Here is a 17,341-nt window from a genome sequence, read left to right as displayed (position 1 = left end):
TTGGACGAACAAACGAGAGCAATACTACAGAGTTATTAAATATCTTATTTTCCCATAGTTTTAGTTCAATGCTTTAGATTTATCACTTCAGAAAGTCACAAACAGCTAATGGGATATGGGCTACTCAAAGGCTAATTTTGGCATTAACAGAAATTGTCTCTTGACTCTTTAATAGGACAACAATCACTTTAAAATATTTACAGTTTCAGTTTCTGTGGTAGTTTTTTATGGATGTTACACTCTTCCCTATAGACAATCACAATTGGCAAGTACAAATATAAGCCTAGATCGGTCGAAGGATGCCACAGGATGTTTATGTTGACGAAAATGGTCAGCTTTTTAGTTGATTAGCACGATTGACAGTCAAAATACCCTTGTTTTACTTGTCTGTGATATACAGGTAAGTTCACTTAGAACAAGATGTATGGTCGTTGAAAAAATCCTTAATTGTTAGTAAAGAAAATATAATTAATGAGCTAAGTAAAGTATCATTCATCAAATCGTTGAACAAGGAAAGATAACTTTTTAAATACATTCGTAAGACATCTTCTAGTCTGTATATCGAAAAACTAAAAACAGGTCCACAACTTACGAAGTTATGACTGATTTTGCTTTAAAACTTTAGAAGAAAAAATGGGCATAAAGTTGCACTTTCTCCAGACACCTTGAAATATTTGGTGAGAATCTGGGAAATTATAGTGAACACAAAAGGCTAGGGATCCAATAGGATCTAAAAGTGATTGTTCTCAAAAAAATTATAAAAGAAAAGCTTACAAAAGGTGCTTCTCTGAAGCATATCTTAAGTTTTCCAACATTTTCCCCTTTCTAACTTTCATGTATAATAATTAAACACTAGAACAAGCGATTAGTAAATACTTGATATTTCTTGATATTTATACACTTTTTTTAAGTAAATGAACATATAGATTTAAAAGAAAACCAAAGCAAATATTCTTGCCAAGATAATTCGAAACCATTTTTACATCAATGGCAACAAAACTATATTGTTGACTAGTATTATATCACTATTACGTCAAATATATTTGTTTCTCAAGCTTTTCAAAGTTCATTACATCTTGGATGGGAAATAAAGGGCTTTTGGAAAAAATAATTTAGTGTTCGTTAAACGAAACGCAGAGCAGATCAATCTCAAAATCACAGAACTGTACTGGTTTGTCAGAACATACTGATAATTGATCTATAATCAAAAAGATTGGTTTAGTCAACTGTGAAGCTCATTTGGACTTATAGGGTGCAAATATGGAGTTGCACTAATACTTGAAAAACTTTTATGCATATCCAGAATACTTGTCGCTATGTAACCAATGAAGTTTACGGTACAAAGTAGGTTCTTTATTCCAAAACTTACCTTTCCTTATCTGCTTCAATTTGTATCATCGAATGTTGTTGTGAGAATTTGTGGTTAATTTAAATGGTATAGCGAGCTAAATGGTTTAAGAGCTTCTTAAAGGACCATTTAATATGGACATTGCAATACTGAACAACAACGAGTAGCCGTTATCGGAGCTCATCATTTGAGTCACTTTACTATTAAGAATAAATAGCTAGAAGAGTTATCACCTACAACTATAATATTTTCTAGTGATTTACTTAGTATTCAGACATTAGTAAGATCGGATGGTTTTCGTCATTTAGGACCTCTAATGACGTTATGCACATTTAGAAGCCTGGAAGCTTCCCTGTTGACGTGGTTCCAAGGCCTCCTTTAATAGACATCGGCAAATCATCTGTTGGTGTACGTGACTAAAAGTCACAAAAGCCTACATACCAAAGCGGATTCACAATATACATCAGCATTTTTGGCGACTTCTTCCTTCAAACGGTCCAATAACGCTATGCAATAGTGGCCTAATGGTAGTAGTCCTTCCTTATTCAAGGCAGTCAATGAAAATTATTCCACGCCCATCCCAAAATACAGATGCCATAATCTTGCCAGCCGACTATTGCGTTTTCCCACGCTTTGGAGAGGGTTCATCGTGTGCAGCCTACTCGGATGATTTTCGATTAGACCTCAGAGTGAAATGATGGAGCAATGTTTCATCTATTGTGCAAAAACTCGGGTTTATTACGCTTGATCACCTTCAAACACTGCTCCGAACCATCAGCTCGTCCTTATTTGTGGACAAAAGTGAGCTCGCGCGGCACTCACTTTTCACAGAGCTTTCACATACTCAAATGTTCGTGAATGATATGATGTACACGTTCAGTTGATATATATAGAGTATCTTCTATTTCATTCAATTTCAATTTACAGTCATTGAAAAACATTTTGTGGATTTTTTAAATATGTTCGTAGGTAACAACCTCTTTTGGGTGTCCACTGCGTTCACCGTCTTCGGTGCTCATTTCGCCACATCCAAACTTAGCATACCAATCCTTGATGGTTGATTTTCCTGGGGCAGTATCCGCAAACTCGGCATCAAGTCAAGTTTTTGCTTCAACTGTATTTTTTTTCCGTCAAAAAGCAATATACGCGCGAAATTCCTTTTTATCCATTTTTTCCTCAATAACAAAAGTTGCTTCACTCAAAATACTATATTCACAAACCAATAATCCGGCAGCTGTCAAATTTATACACGCATCTTTTGGAACTTTTCAATTGACCTGTTAATTCGATGTACTTGGTCAATTGTTGAGTGGACGTACTGGAAACCAAACTGGTGAGATGGTATCAGCTTACTTTGATTGAGAATAGGTTTGAGACGTTTCAAAGTCAATTTCTCAAAGAGTTTAGCCATAACTGACAATAAAGCAATAGAACGGTATGATTCCATTTCAGTTAGATTTTTACATTTTGCATTTATCTGGAACATAACTTAACCGAATGCAAGCATTAAAGAAGTTGGTTAATATGTCAAAGGGCTTTCTTTGCCTTGATTGCTAATGCTAATTTGACGAAACATTAATAAAAGAATGTTGATAAATATGACCTTGATAAAAACAGCAATCTACTGAAAACACGTAGATATAACATTTATACGTCAAATGTCTATAAAACGTAAACATTTACAATGATAATAACACAAATAATTAATTTGTAAACACAATTTTAGTTAACTATACAGATAATGATAATTATATATTAAGTAAATGTTATATAATTGTTTACAAGTTATCAAAGTGCATCAAAAATGTAGTATTAAACAAATATGTCAAGTACGTAAAAAAATTTCATCTATTTGTAGGTCAGATAATAAACCTAGATATCGATACGTCAATATTGTGATTTCGGTACTCTTTTATTGTTATCGATATTTTGATAGGACTAGTTGTTTAAATCTTCAGAAAGAAATCACGGCAAATTGTCTATGGAGTATTAAGTTGTCAAGATCGCTGAACCTTAATGTCGTAAAAAACTACTTTTATCAGGATATATGAATAAGTCTCCGAACATGTGGCAGATAACCAGCAGAATACCCACGTGTTTAGCTGTTTCCGTTTGTTTTAGAATTTAAATATCGAGATAAGATCTGACGTAGGATGTAACGTAATTTTCGTGAAAAAAAATACTGTCAAACACACAGCAAACAATAGTGTCTTCATTATAAGTATTATGTTAATATGATTATAAATTAATTTTGAAGGATTGTGTAAAACCTCGTGTGAATCATTCTACTACGCAACAAGAAGCCTTTGAAAGAAGACATTGAAGAGAAAGAAGAAGAAGTTTGCTTCAGTATCACCAACAGAAATAATCTCATTAAACAAAAGAAAGAAACTGTAAAAATAATGATATAAAGGTTTACCATTCAGGATATGGCTAAAAAGAAGCCGAACACACATCTTTCCACATCTTTCATAATTTTTTCGTATATTAATGGCAATATGACGATATCATGCCGAAAGAACGCAATTTTTGACAGCAATCATAAGCCCTATGTCAGGCAAGTACATATTCCTATTCGAGGTGCAACAGTGTACCCTTCACGTATTTGTATACCCAAAAGTTGCCATAAAAAAGGATAAGTTTGCGTCTGTCACTCTGTATTGCTCGTCATTTTCTTATGTTCGCTGATGAGACTTCCAGCTTTTTGGGGCCTCCAGCATTCTTCCTGATATAGCTCACATGGCAGAATTATTATAACGATAATTAATGAAGAAAACTATTGATAACTGGGTTCTATTGTAAGTCTTAATGGAATTCAGTCACAAGCAACTGCAGAACTTTAAGAACTTGCGACTAGTAATACATGAGAGAAAGAACATTTACCGCTGAAGTGGGAAGCCGGGTAAGCCAAACTGCAGCAGCTTTTGCTGTTTTAAGATTGTGCGCCTGAAATAGGAAGTGTTATAATCAATGCTTCTTTCTCTACGACTCCGAGACTTGGACACTGACGGTGTTTTGCATATGCAAGCTTGAGACATCAATCCTCAAATTAAATGTATAAGCCAAATTCTACATGTTACCCTCCCAAATCCTAATTATGAATAATAAAGTAATTCTTATAATATATTTAATATCGAACGAAAAGGTTTGTTTTGCTCATTCCAGAATGACCAGCTAGAACCAAATGGTATTTGCTGGTAACGACTGGGATTGTCGTTTGGAGTTTACTTTTTCTGCAGTGGAGTGGGAAGAGAAGAATGTAAACGCCATTGTCTTTGCAGGTAGCGTGCTGGATTTGGGCCTAGCCATTGTAACCTGCGGTCAAACCAAGAAGGTATCATACCTGGAGACCGAAGTATGATACCTTCTGCGGCCAGGGGATAGGGACTTTATTTATTTGGAAGTGATAAGCGCGGAACTCCTTCTTACGGTGGAACACAATAGCCTGAGTTTTGTTTGGATTTATCTGCAGCTGCCAGAATTTGTACCACGTAATCGCCTGGTTCAGTTGAGCTCAAAGTCTGTTGCGGATAGCGTCGGGATTGTAACCGGTGGTAAAGAAAGCTCTGCATAAAAGGTTGTGTGGGAATGTTTGTGGAGAAATCAGCCATATAAAGTTTGAAGAGGACAGGGGCTAGTGGAGCACCTTGAGGGACTCCTGCGGAGATCTGTTTACGAGAGGAGACTGCGTCACCGATCCTCACTTGCTGAAAAAACCTACCGTCCAAGTATGAGTCAATCAGGGAGATTAGGTCAACCGGTAGACCAAGCTGGTTCGCCTTGAAGATTAGACCTCTTTTAATTAATTAATGAAAAGAACCAATAAATATAAAAGGACAGTAAAAGAGATAGTATAGATGGGCAAATTATTTGGGACAGTACTCCTATTTATATAATGTATACTTTAGTATATTTGTTTTAAATAAATTATGTTGATTCTAAAGGTTTATTTTATCTTAAATAGGTACTGTTATCATTACTATTGTTTTTGTAAAGTGGCAACATAGTATACGCGTTATTTCTTAATTGTGTGACGTTTCTTCTCATTTAGTCATTGTCTGTTAAAACGCGTGCTTTGCATTATTATTACATTGTCTAGAGACTATAATTTAATTGCTTTTAATAGACTTTTGTGTCTAAAACAGTCAAAATAATAAGCAATGCCCGTGTAGTAACACTTGCTATGTTTTTTTCCACGAATGTACATTTTATTAATGGTTCGACGCGATTACCTCAAATTCTCAACTTTTCAGGATGGATGATGCTTTGGACACGTCTCCAAGAAAATGTAGAGAGATACAAACATTGCTACCGTACCCCATACATTCCCAGAGAGATAGCACTTATTGCTGGAGTCCCGAAATCTGTCCTCAATCGAAATTGAAATTAAAATCTTATGATCGAAGCCTCTTGAAGCGAATCGTTGAAAAATGTGACAAAAAAAGAATAACCACACCTCCTACTGATCAAAAGATCAGAAACATCTGACTTAAAAAAGGTAAAAAGAACCTTGCTCATTTAACTGCGACCATAAACTACGAGGGTGTAACCCACAGCATGAAAAAGATACGACTCCACTGCGCTAACAATATCGGAATATGACTGGAGTCGAGTAAGTACAACCCTTATGAACAATACAATTAGTTTATAAAATATTCTAGTATTAATTCTATTAATTTATAGATGTGCTTTTCCGACTCACAACTCATCAAGCTCCAAATTTTTATTGACAAAAGTTATTTTGTAAGACACCCGTTTAGTATCATGGTGTAGTATGTTATCTCAGCCAAAGGTATAGGACGTATATACATTGTAGAAAGGATAATGAAATAAGACCAATACAAGACACCCGGTGACTACCACATATCAATGAGTAGTTCCCTGACGATGACAACTACATGTTTATACATGATTCGGCACCGTATCACAAAGCTAGAAGTGTTACTACATATTTGGCGAAAAAAAAATTACTGTTTTGTCTTGGCCAGGGAATTCACCAGACATGAATCCCAAAGGAAACATGTGAGAACTCACCAAACGAGCGCTTGCAAAAGAAGTGATTACCACCAAGCAGCAATTAATTGAAACTCTCATCAGAGAATGGCATCCAAACTCCAAACTCCAAGAAGATGTATAACGTGGAGCAAAAGTTCCGCTACCATTTTGAATGCCTATAACTTTGCTCAAAGAAAAGATAAGTAAGTTTGGTTTTCATAAAAAGTTTATTTGGAATTAAAGAAAATTTCGAATCAAGTCTTGGGACCGTTCAGCAGTAACAGTAACTGCAACACCTTGGTCATTTTCAAAAAAATAGGGACCAATGATGTTTCCAGTATGAATATCACACGATACAGTTGTTTTAGTGGATGCAATGATGTTTCATGAATTAATTGAGGATTCTGTGTTCCCCAAAACCGACTGTTCTGTTTATTGATGTGGTCACTGAAAAGTAAATCACGAAAAATCTTCTATTTCACCAGACAGCCTTAGGATTCCATTACTGTACTCAACTCGTTGATCAGGATCTCTCGGTAGTGATTTTTGGACTAACTTTTGGAATTTTGTACGGGAACATTTTTAAATCAGTTTTCAAAATTCGCCTTAAACTGCGCGTAGAAATGTGTGAACTGGGAATCACGTCCCCGAATTGATGTTTCTGGAGACTCACTGCCACAGTATCGCCCACCAGAGCCACATTTCCAACGTTACGAGACGTCCGTTGTCTTCCAGAACGAGGCCTGTCTGCTGTCGTACCGTACTGTCGAAAATTCGCATGTAAACGATAAATTGAGGTTTTGTGAGGCACTGGACGATCAGGATAATTTTGACGCAATTTGAGTGGTAATATTGAAACGATTATTTTCAATAAATATCGTCACTATTTCTGCTCGTTCTTGTGGCGTATATTTATCCATAATAATATTCGGACGTCTACACAATACGATGTTAAAACAGAGCTAAACGTCGCATAACCAAGATGGCGTGCAACCAAAAAGATAGCGGGACTTTTGCCCGACCTGTTATTAAGAACATGCCGCGATGCTGGAAGCTCTTATTGCAGCAAAGGGTGGCATCACTAAATATTAAAATTAATTCTTTTATATTTTAATAATATTAAATACCAAAACGAAGATTATAAAACTTTTTCGCTTTTTTTTTGTAGTTCTTATGATCCCAGTGGATTACAGATACAAATAAAGAATAAATAAGAGACCACCAACTAATCATTTGTTACCTAAATCCAATTAAACTAGAAAATTAAATAATCTCAATATTGTCCTTAATAATTTAGCCACCCACTGTAAGAACACAAGGGCTTATCATAAAAAAATCAAAGTAATTGTTGAATGAATCACACTTTTTCGAGTTTTTTGCGAACGGACATTTATATATTTACTTATATAGATGTAATCCAGCACGGCTACAATATGCAGACTTTATATGATGCTTTTGCGACTTATCGCCAGTTCAACACACGATATAAAATTTAAATTCGATAAGACTCGCGTAAAATATTATTTTTTACGTGACTAGTAACACGAGAGTGGCACCATTCTATTTATCAATTATTTTCTAAGCGTTCATGTCAAATCGTTTCAACAGATTTTTTCTACACAATTAACCTATAATTAAGACGAAACAATGCCATTGTGTTTCGGGATACTTTCACCGCTAACGACAATTAAAACAATACACCATCAATTTAGAATTGAAACGGTGGTTCTCGGGTTTAGTACCGCAGTGCGAGTTTTCGATTTTGCAATGTAAATATTGACATTTCTATCTTGGAATCATTTGCAATTCATTTATCAGATTAACGCGCGAAAGTACACTCGATTTTGTGATTCATATTTCGAAAAATCGAATTCGAAAAAAATTCATTTTTATTTTTATAATTGATATCACAAAAATGTAAAAGAAGCAAATCTGTTGAGATTCACAAAAACATATTTAGAAAGTGCATTCTAACCTGAAGATTCCTTACTTAAAGTACTTAACCTTTTTAAATTTATTCATTTGACTATTACTAGTCGTTGCGGGCTAACTTTACAATTTGTTCTTACAGTGACTTAGAAAGAAGGTACATAGGTACTTAAAGAAGGTACATATATTCTACAGTACATATATATAGTTTTAGTTCAGTTTGGCTTTGATATGCAAAAAATTCTAACTAAATAAAATAAGTGAACAAAAATGTTATGAAATATAATTTATTTTAATATTATAGTACACCTAAAAACTACAGGTAATTATACAGCCACAATAATTTATAGGTAAGAGTTAAAATCTCTTATCACTATTGCTTTCAAGAATTTTTCATACATCTGACAGCTGATCGTCGTCCGGTCGTCAGATGTACGCTAAATTATCCAAAATATCAGTTACAATTACTATAGGTTATAAACCGGCAAACATTGTTTTAGCCCTTTGATTATTTTGATAAATGTTTATGTAATATATCATATCGCTCCGTAATATATCATATAACTTTGTTTGAAAATGCCGAAAACAATAGATGGTCAGGGTCACAAATTGATTGCGGCTTTAATTTATTATTTCAATTTCTTATGTTATTTCCAAAAGGAACGAGATAATGGAGGACCCCTTTTACTGGTTAATTACGTTAGAGATGTAATTATTGATGATATTAAATAATATAAGTTCCTACAATTTTATTGAAAATGTTTTTAGCGGGTTACTGGCGCGCTGAATATTAGTGTGGGTACTATGAATAACATCGGTTAAAAAATGAATAATAATACGTTAGATTAACACAAGAATACCCCTCTACATACAAAGTGGGTGACGAATCTTGACCATTTTGATCTTGGCTCAATTCGAGACCAAATATACGAAATGTAGAAAAACAGTAAATACACAAACTGTTTTATCGATATAAACATAATATAATATAATTATTTTAGAGAAAATTATCTGTCTGGAAAGTATACATAAAATAATTAAGGACATGCAGCTTTTGAGGGATGTAAGATATCCTTTCTTACACTCTTACAGGGTATATGTTTAAACCATGTAAAGATAACCCTCGGAGAGGTTTAATGGAACTTCCAGACATTACCTTAAAAATAATTCAATTTTTAAAGGCATAAAATAAGACCAAGGAAGATAAACTATTTGAATGTGTGTATCTTGGTGAAATTTGTATATTTTAAAATGGTTCATTGTGGCACTCTTCGCAAGACAGTAACAAGAAAGTGTAAAGACAACAAAAATTGATAAAAAAAGGTAAAAGTTAGAATAGCGCTCGGTTAGGTTTTGTTGGTCATTATATTTATTAATAATTAATTGCAGATATATTGCTGGTCGAGAAGGATATTCCATGAAAAACTAATATAACTGTAGAAAATGGTATTGTAGGGCGTGAAAGATTTATGTGCACAAATATGACTGTTATTGTTCAAAATTAAACATGAGCATAACGTTAGAACGTATGAGGAGAAAATGAATACTAACTGTAGATATGGTAAATGAATTAGATAGAATTCAGTGATTAATTTTATAAAGAATGGTGTACACAGATAGTAGCAGAAGAAATAAAATATACAGTGATACCAAGATGATTTGACAAGTAAACACACCATCGATGCAAACAAGAACTAAACGTAAAAAGGTAAATATGCTCTTGAATGAAAATAAAATACGTTTCTCAGATATATAATTGTTAATTAGATGGATTAGGTCTCCAGGGGGATACCATTACATAAAAAACGCGCGTAGAAACTCAACATCATGGATGGTGTGGAAAAGAGTTCAATATAAACAAAACAAATTTAACCTACAAACTATTATACCTGTGTTCTTAATTGTAGTTTTAAGTCCTTTGATAATAAATGCATTTGATGTACTATAATGGTAAAGTAAATTATATTAAATAGAATATTTGATCAAGTATTTTATTAATATTAAAATTTTGTTATATGTCAAAGCCAAAAATGTACTAAAACTCGGAGTTTCTGCGACACATTTCACACATTTCATCGACACGACGAACATTGCGACGTTTTAAAATTTTATAATGTTAAAATAAATTATATTTTATAATATTTTTGTTAAATTACTTTATTTAGATTGAAATTTTCTTGTATGTCAAAGCCAAACCAAAAGTTTTAGTTCAACTCAGAGTTGTTGCGGCAACGTTGCAATTTTTCGACGTCACAAATATCCATGACTTATTACCAAAAAAACTTTGAATAGACTATATAAAAAAGACCCATTGGCCCTTTAATAAAATAAAAGTTAGTACTACCTTTCAGTGTTTTTACCTTTTAGTACACCTTAATACAGAACTACACAAGATCATACGGTGAGTCTGCATCCTAATCCAGTATTATTCTAAAGTTCAGCACATCAGTGTTAAAATAGAAGTGGAGTCTTTACTCATGTGTTGCGCATCTCTTAATTTCCTTTATAAGAGTTGGAATTTGAAAGTATTGGTGTAAGTAACTGTTCCTATAGTGAATTCTATATGACTGATTTACTCTCCTTGATTTTTATTCTCCATATCTGGATCCACTTATTTATATTAATGCTTGTGTGTGGAAGTTTTATGGATCCAAATGTATCCAATAGCAGCTATCGCAGTGTCATCAAATGTTGCCATAGTAACATTTTCTAATTGCGATATCACATGTATAGAATACGTAAAAAACAGGTCCCAAAACTAGCTTGCGATAAACTTGTTTCTGCTCTTTTCATTGTCGAGTACACTTCTTCTTGTTTAAAGTTATAAGCACCTAACTTTCGTTCTTCTCAATGTATTGCTTCCGTAACATTTTATGAAATTTATACGTCAGTCTTTTATGCCAGATATTATCGAAGCTTTGCAGTACGTTATATAGCTTTTGAACTAACCAAACAACAAAACAACAACATATGTATGCCTTTTTGATAATGTCTGTGAATCTATGCACTTGGTCAAGTGTTGAATGTTCGTTTATAAAACCAAACTGTTCTGCATGTATGAGATTCTTTCTATCTATGATTGGTTTTAAACTTTTTAACAAGCGCTTTTGTAAGACTTTGTGTAGTATTTGTAGCAGTAAAATTGGTCTTTATATTATATAATATCACTACATAGTATAAAACAAAGTCGCCTTTTCTGTCCCTATATCCCTATGTGCGCTTAAATCTTTAAAACTACGCAACGGATTTTGATGCGGTTTTTTTCAATAGATAGAGTGATTCAAGAGGAAGGTTTATATGTATAATACATGCATAATATACTAAGGCAACATTGCTAATTTTAGAGGTTTCTAACGTGATGTCGTAAATTAACCTATTTTTTAGGCTTATTTAGCAATTAGCAAAAACGCTGCCTAACCCTACGAGTTAGATCAAATTAATGTACTACAGTATTGTACACCATAAAAAGGTCTACAAAAAAGTCCGCGATGGTATATGTTTATCTTTTAGGGATAACCCACATTAACCATTTTTATTGTTTACTTTTTACGTGAGAAAATAGCTTATTTACGAAGCTATTTTAAGCAATACGGCATTAATCTTTATCGAATTAAGTACCTTAAATACAGTGTGCAATTAATATAGATCAATATGGTTCCTTACAGCATGTAAATTAAACAAATATTTTCGGAGATATTACAAATTTAAAATTTGCGTTTAAAAATGTGTAATGTAATAAAAATTGTATGAATTTAGATATTCCAAAGATAGCAGGAAATCTTCATAGTAAGTATAGGGGAAGAGGAATTGTTTTACTCCAAATTTAATGCGTGCAGGTCAAGGGCAGTAATGAATGAACCAAAAATACAGGATGGATTTTAATCATGTTTTCATTGAGTGACATAGGCATATATATTTTATGCCCGTGCAAAGTCGGAGCGGGCCGCTATGTTTTCATACACAACGTTCATATTTTTTCTGTAGTGTATTTAATTTAGTATCAGCATTGCACCCGTGCGAAGCCGGGGCGGGTCGCTAGTTATCAATAAGTTTTCACTATAATTTATGGTTTTTCCGATTTCGGAGTCATAATAAGTTCAGCCATTTTCCAAACATTCGAACTTCTGCATTAATCGAATTGGTGATCTTTTAGTTGCCCTTCTTGATAGATTGTTCGGTACTTGCCAGGTTACTAAGTCATAACTCGGTGCTTTCTTTGGATCAATGCCATTTGATAACTTAATTCTTTTCAGGTGACAAGTTTAATCGAAAAGTTTTTATACCCGCTGCTTTATAGGTAGATTACGTTCAAACTTTTATTTGATTTGAAGGCATTTAGTTAACAAATAACCAGTAGCGAATATGGGCTTTTAGGGGTCACCTGACTAATACAACAGAACAGCTAAAAGAAGCTAATTGAGACATCGATAAAAACGAAAAGTGATAAAATCAACGTACAGTCCAAGGGAGCTATTCAGCCGAGTGGAATACCCATGGACTTGCTCGAATATTGCTGTGCATAAGTAGGAATCAGTAAAGTGTAAGATACTGCGAGTAGCAAAAACCTAATTAAATTGTTACTACAGATGCCTACCGGCGTCAATTGAACAAATTGTAGGTCGCATTGTTGCAAAAAGGATCAGATATAGAGGCTAACAGATGCAGTCATCTTCTTGCATGACAACGTTCGGCCACGTATTGCAAGATTTTTGAAAGATGCACAGTTTTAGATCGAATTCTGAATCAACCACAAGGCATAGATGATTTCGTTTACCACTTGTTTAAATCAATGCTAAGTAACTTTTTTTATAACATCTTTATTAGATACGCTTAGTACAACATTAATTTACAATTAATTTATTACTACTGTTCACTTGTACTTGGATTAATTCACAAGCAAGACGAGTGCGAAAAAATACATCAATATGTATTCCTCAATTATAAAATTATAATAACTTATAGCTATAGTTTACACTAAAGGTATACACTTTATATTAGTTCATATGGATTGGTTCGCTTCAATCTCCTGTCGCACTGTCCAACAGTTATATTGCGTCCACGTTAGTATGATTTAGTAATCTTCTTTCGTGTTTCAAGGCGAAATCTTGGATGATAACTTCGCAAATCCATTTGATTTCCAGGTCATAGTGCAGTTCTTCATTGGTTACATAGCGATAGGCATTGGTAATCAATCGAAGAACATTGTTTTGACAGCGTTGGATGACTAGTTGATTTGAATTCTTAGTGCAACCCCATATTTGCAACCCTAGAGGTCCAAATTGGCTTTATTATCTTCTTTCGTGTTTCAAGGCGAAATGTTGGATGATAACTTCGCAAATCCATTTGATTTCCAGGTCATCGTGCAGTTCTTCTTTGGTTACATAGCGATAGGCATTGGTAATCAATCGAAGAACCTTGTTTTGACAGTGTTGGATGACTAGTTGATTTGAATTCTTAGTGCAACCCCATATTTGCAACCCCAGAGGTACAAATTGGCTTTATTGTTGACTGACAGACCATCTTTTTAATTTTAGATCAAGTTGAGAGTATCTTCCGACTAACATGTAACGTAACTTAGCTGACACACAGTTTCGAAATTTGGAAGAAATACTAAAATTAATCAATGAGTGAATCGCTGTCAAACCAACATCGTGTTTTCGACACGGTATCGCTAATTTTGATTTGAAGATCTTTTCATTATTTGCAGCTGTTGTAGGCGATATACACTAGATTCAAAAATAAACGTTTATGTTCCCTTAAAATCACTCCTAGTTCCTGTCGAGGAGTTATGTTGGCTTCTGCAGCAACCACTGCACGTAAATTAAAATTGTCCGCAATCAATGAAAGAGGTAATTTATCTGTTTAAAATTAAACCTACAATTGGCGAGATCAACATCCAGAAAATCAGGATTGTATTTACTAGCTTTACTAGATGAGATATACATTAACTACTTCCATCGAATCTTATTAGATCATGTCAATGAAATAAAAGAAGTAATTTAAGGAAAGATACCACTAAAAGTCATCAAACTTCTGATGATATCACAGGTCTGTAAAAATTCTACGAGCTTATTACGTTTTGTGCAAAAATATGTTAAGAACAAACAATTCTTGGATAGTCAGAAAGAAAGTATTTTTTTGAAGTTCAATTTAATACCCATACCAATAATTCAAGACTAATCTAACAATCGAATATTCTGACAATGTAATGATATATATTCCCAAATTAGTTACATTTTTATTAAGTTTATGAAACATGTATCAAATAATAATATTCTTCATAATTTTAATAGCAAATATAGAAAATAACATATAAAATGCAGGACCGTTTAAAATTCGGCCTTCTCTTATCTATATGACAAGCATAAAAATTTCGAACAAAAACAATTTCTTATCAAAATATTCTTAAAAAAGACACACGAACATTGTACTATGTACATGGATACATGCAATTAAAATCCATATTAAATTTTGAAGAAGGCATATTCGTCAGCTCAACTTTAAAGGTTTCTCGAGATTATAGGTCAAGGACGTAGGCTAGGTCAAGTTTAAGCCATAGTAAATGATAACGGTGTAGATAAGGCACTATGATTTCGGGTGCCACAACTAATAAAAATAAATAATAAATGTGCAAATAAACAAAAATAACGACAATATTTAATTCGTAATGACATAATGGAAAAAGTAAAATAACCAGCTACAAATCACACACAAAGTTCAAGGGGAAAAAATCGCTGATCTCAGACGAAATCTGTTTACATTAGAAATCAGCTGATTGAGATTTGTTGGGAAAGTTTCCCAGATATTACGCTCATCCGCGAACATTTAATTTAAGTAATTATACATGCTAACACTAAATTTACAAAAGAAAAAAACATAATTTTGATAATACTGGAATAAACAACATTAACAATAATTACGTACATGTAATTTTAATTTGACAGTGACAATGCTGTTATTAGCATTTAAGCATTGTGTATAGTTTATAAACATATAATACCGAACCCTACACTTATTATTAACAAATAATTTGCACTTTAGAAGTAAATTTTATATTGTCAACAAATATGGCCGCCAAATATAACCCTCAATGACCTACCCCATTGTAATTTGCAAATAATATGTTCGCGGGCAAATCAGATAACTTGCAACTAGCTTCGTCTCAAATAAAAAAAACATACGGTAAAATATCTATCAAATAAAAATCCCGATAGGAAATGCAGAGAATCGGTTGTAAATAAAACCAAAACTTACGTTATTGTCTTACGTCCGGAAATTGTAAATCCAAGTGACACACAAACTTAGCAAAATTACACGACGAAAAATCAACCGTACACGCTTCACCCGCGACACAATATTTGTACGATCAACGGAAACGTTCGACACAAAATCATAAACAGTCCTAAAAACTGTACACGATAATCTATGGCAACCTATCTCACATTGTTTTTTGACAGCGATTAGGATGCTCGATCTATCGGCGAACCACCGAACTACGAATCATATGATTGTTGCCTCCGGAACAACTGGAAGATTTCATACATTCTTTAATTTATTTTATACAGAATACACAAAACGCCATAATCAAGGTAAGGTTCAAAGTACGTCCCGCTTCCCGTAGGGGGCGCCGTTGTGAAACATACTTGACAGTTTCACCGTTAGGGGATAATATTAAAATAGTATTTGAGCGGTAGTTTTGAATTTGAATCATATAATTATTTATTGGAGCCAACAAAATGTCTTCAAAACAGTGCATAAAATTTGAAATATAAATATTTATATTTAGGAGTAACCCTTGTTGGTCTATATTAATAGAAAATTATTGAATATTTCGGATTTGGCAAAAAATTAAAGATATTAAGTAGAGTCAAGAATATTATATTTAAGTACTATTAATACTTGCATCTGTACTATTAATACTATAACGCTATGGATCAACGCAACTTCTTTATAATATTTTTTTTTAATAATCTCCTAGAACGCCAACAATCTTCCAATCTAAGTTGTCAATAAGTATTATTATATGTTTTTATATAATCTCTATGAATCAGTGAGAAAAACTAAGTATTCAACCTATTTGACGGTTTATTGAATTATTCCTGTTAAGCCCTTTATTATGTATTCGTTATATTTATTATATTTGTATATAACTGATATTTATTATATAACTTTTGATAAATATTATTGTAAGTACTAAAATATAAAATATAAAAACTAAAATAAATAATTTATATTTTGGCTGTTCAGTGAATGTGGGGTTGCCTAACAAAAAAAGTATATTAACAGGTCCCTACCATAGTTTTGTGATTTTTGCCCTTTAATAAAAAATTATGAGTTTCTATTTTTTAGTTTTCACCCAGTTGAAATCTACTCTGTCAAACTGACCTAACGCCTTAGATTGTATAATAATTCATAGATGACGCTGAATGCAAAAAATAAATTAGCATATTATACTCCTTTGTTTTACACGTGTTTTCTTAAACACATTGTTTCTATAATTTAAATAATTTTTAAAATATAAGTTTACATAAATGATATAAAATATTGAATACTTAGTACATAGAGGGTGTTTGTTACATCTCATTAAATTTGACATGAGCTGCGGTGTCCGAGTGGTTAAGGAGATGGACTTGAAATCCATTGGGCTCTGCCCGCACAGGTTCGAATCCTGTCCGCAGCGGCTGAAACTTTTTGTTTGTTATGAACTAATTATTTTTTATATAAATAATTATATGCATAACGTAATGTTTATTTAATTTAATACATATTTAATAGCCTTGGTAGCTAACTGATCATTCAATATTCACGTAAGTTGCATAAACCACTTCAATGGTAAATAAACTTGTTAATATAAATAATTTTTAATTAAGTTTAACGTCTGATCACTGTAATTAAAGTATATACATTAGAAATATGTGTTTTTTACAAAAAAATACTTAACTTAATGAAATGAATTAAAAATTACCAGTAAAAAGATATTTTATTAAAATAGATTCTTTTGATAACGAAATGGCGAATTCTAATTTAGCAAAAAATCATTTTCTTTCTGTTATTCTTATGATATTATTA

At 32.9% G+C, this 17,341-nt stretch overlaps 1 protein-coding gene and 1 non-coding gene across 2 annotated transcripts in view; one reads left to right on the top strand and one right to left on the bottom strand.

Moving 5' to 3' along the window:
* Positions 1-15,717, bottom strand: part of gus (splA/ryanodine receptor domain and SOCS box containing gustavus) — a 457,580-nt gene extending 441,863 nt beyond the window's left edge. The window contains exon 1 of the mRNA XM_076415445.1: positions 15,527-15,717. The gene's annotated coding sequence lies outside the window, so the exon portion shown is untranslated. The remainder of the gene's footprint in view (positions 1-15,526) is intronic.
* A 1,153-nt stretch (positions 15,718-16,870) lies between these two features.
* TRNAS-UGA (transfer RNA serine (anticodon UGA)) lies at positions 16,871-16,952 on the top strand. Its single transcript has one exon. It is a non-coding gene; the product is annotated as a tRNA-Ser (tRNA).
* Positions 16,953-17,341: the final 389 nt, after the last annotated feature.

This window comes from Rhynchophorus ferrugineus, unplaced genomic scaffold, assembly GCF_030347505.1.
Source record: "Rhynchophorus ferrugineus isolate W39M unplaced genomic scaffold, kcgeb_rfMv2 rfM1, whole genome shotgun sequence".
Taxonomy (NCBI): domain Eukaryota; kingdom Metazoa; phylum Arthropoda; class Insecta; order Coleoptera; family Curculionidae; genus Rhynchophorus; species Rhynchophorus ferrugineus.
The sequence above is the reverse complement of the archived record's forward strand: the minus strand, read 5'-3'. Positions and strand labels throughout refer to the sequence as shown.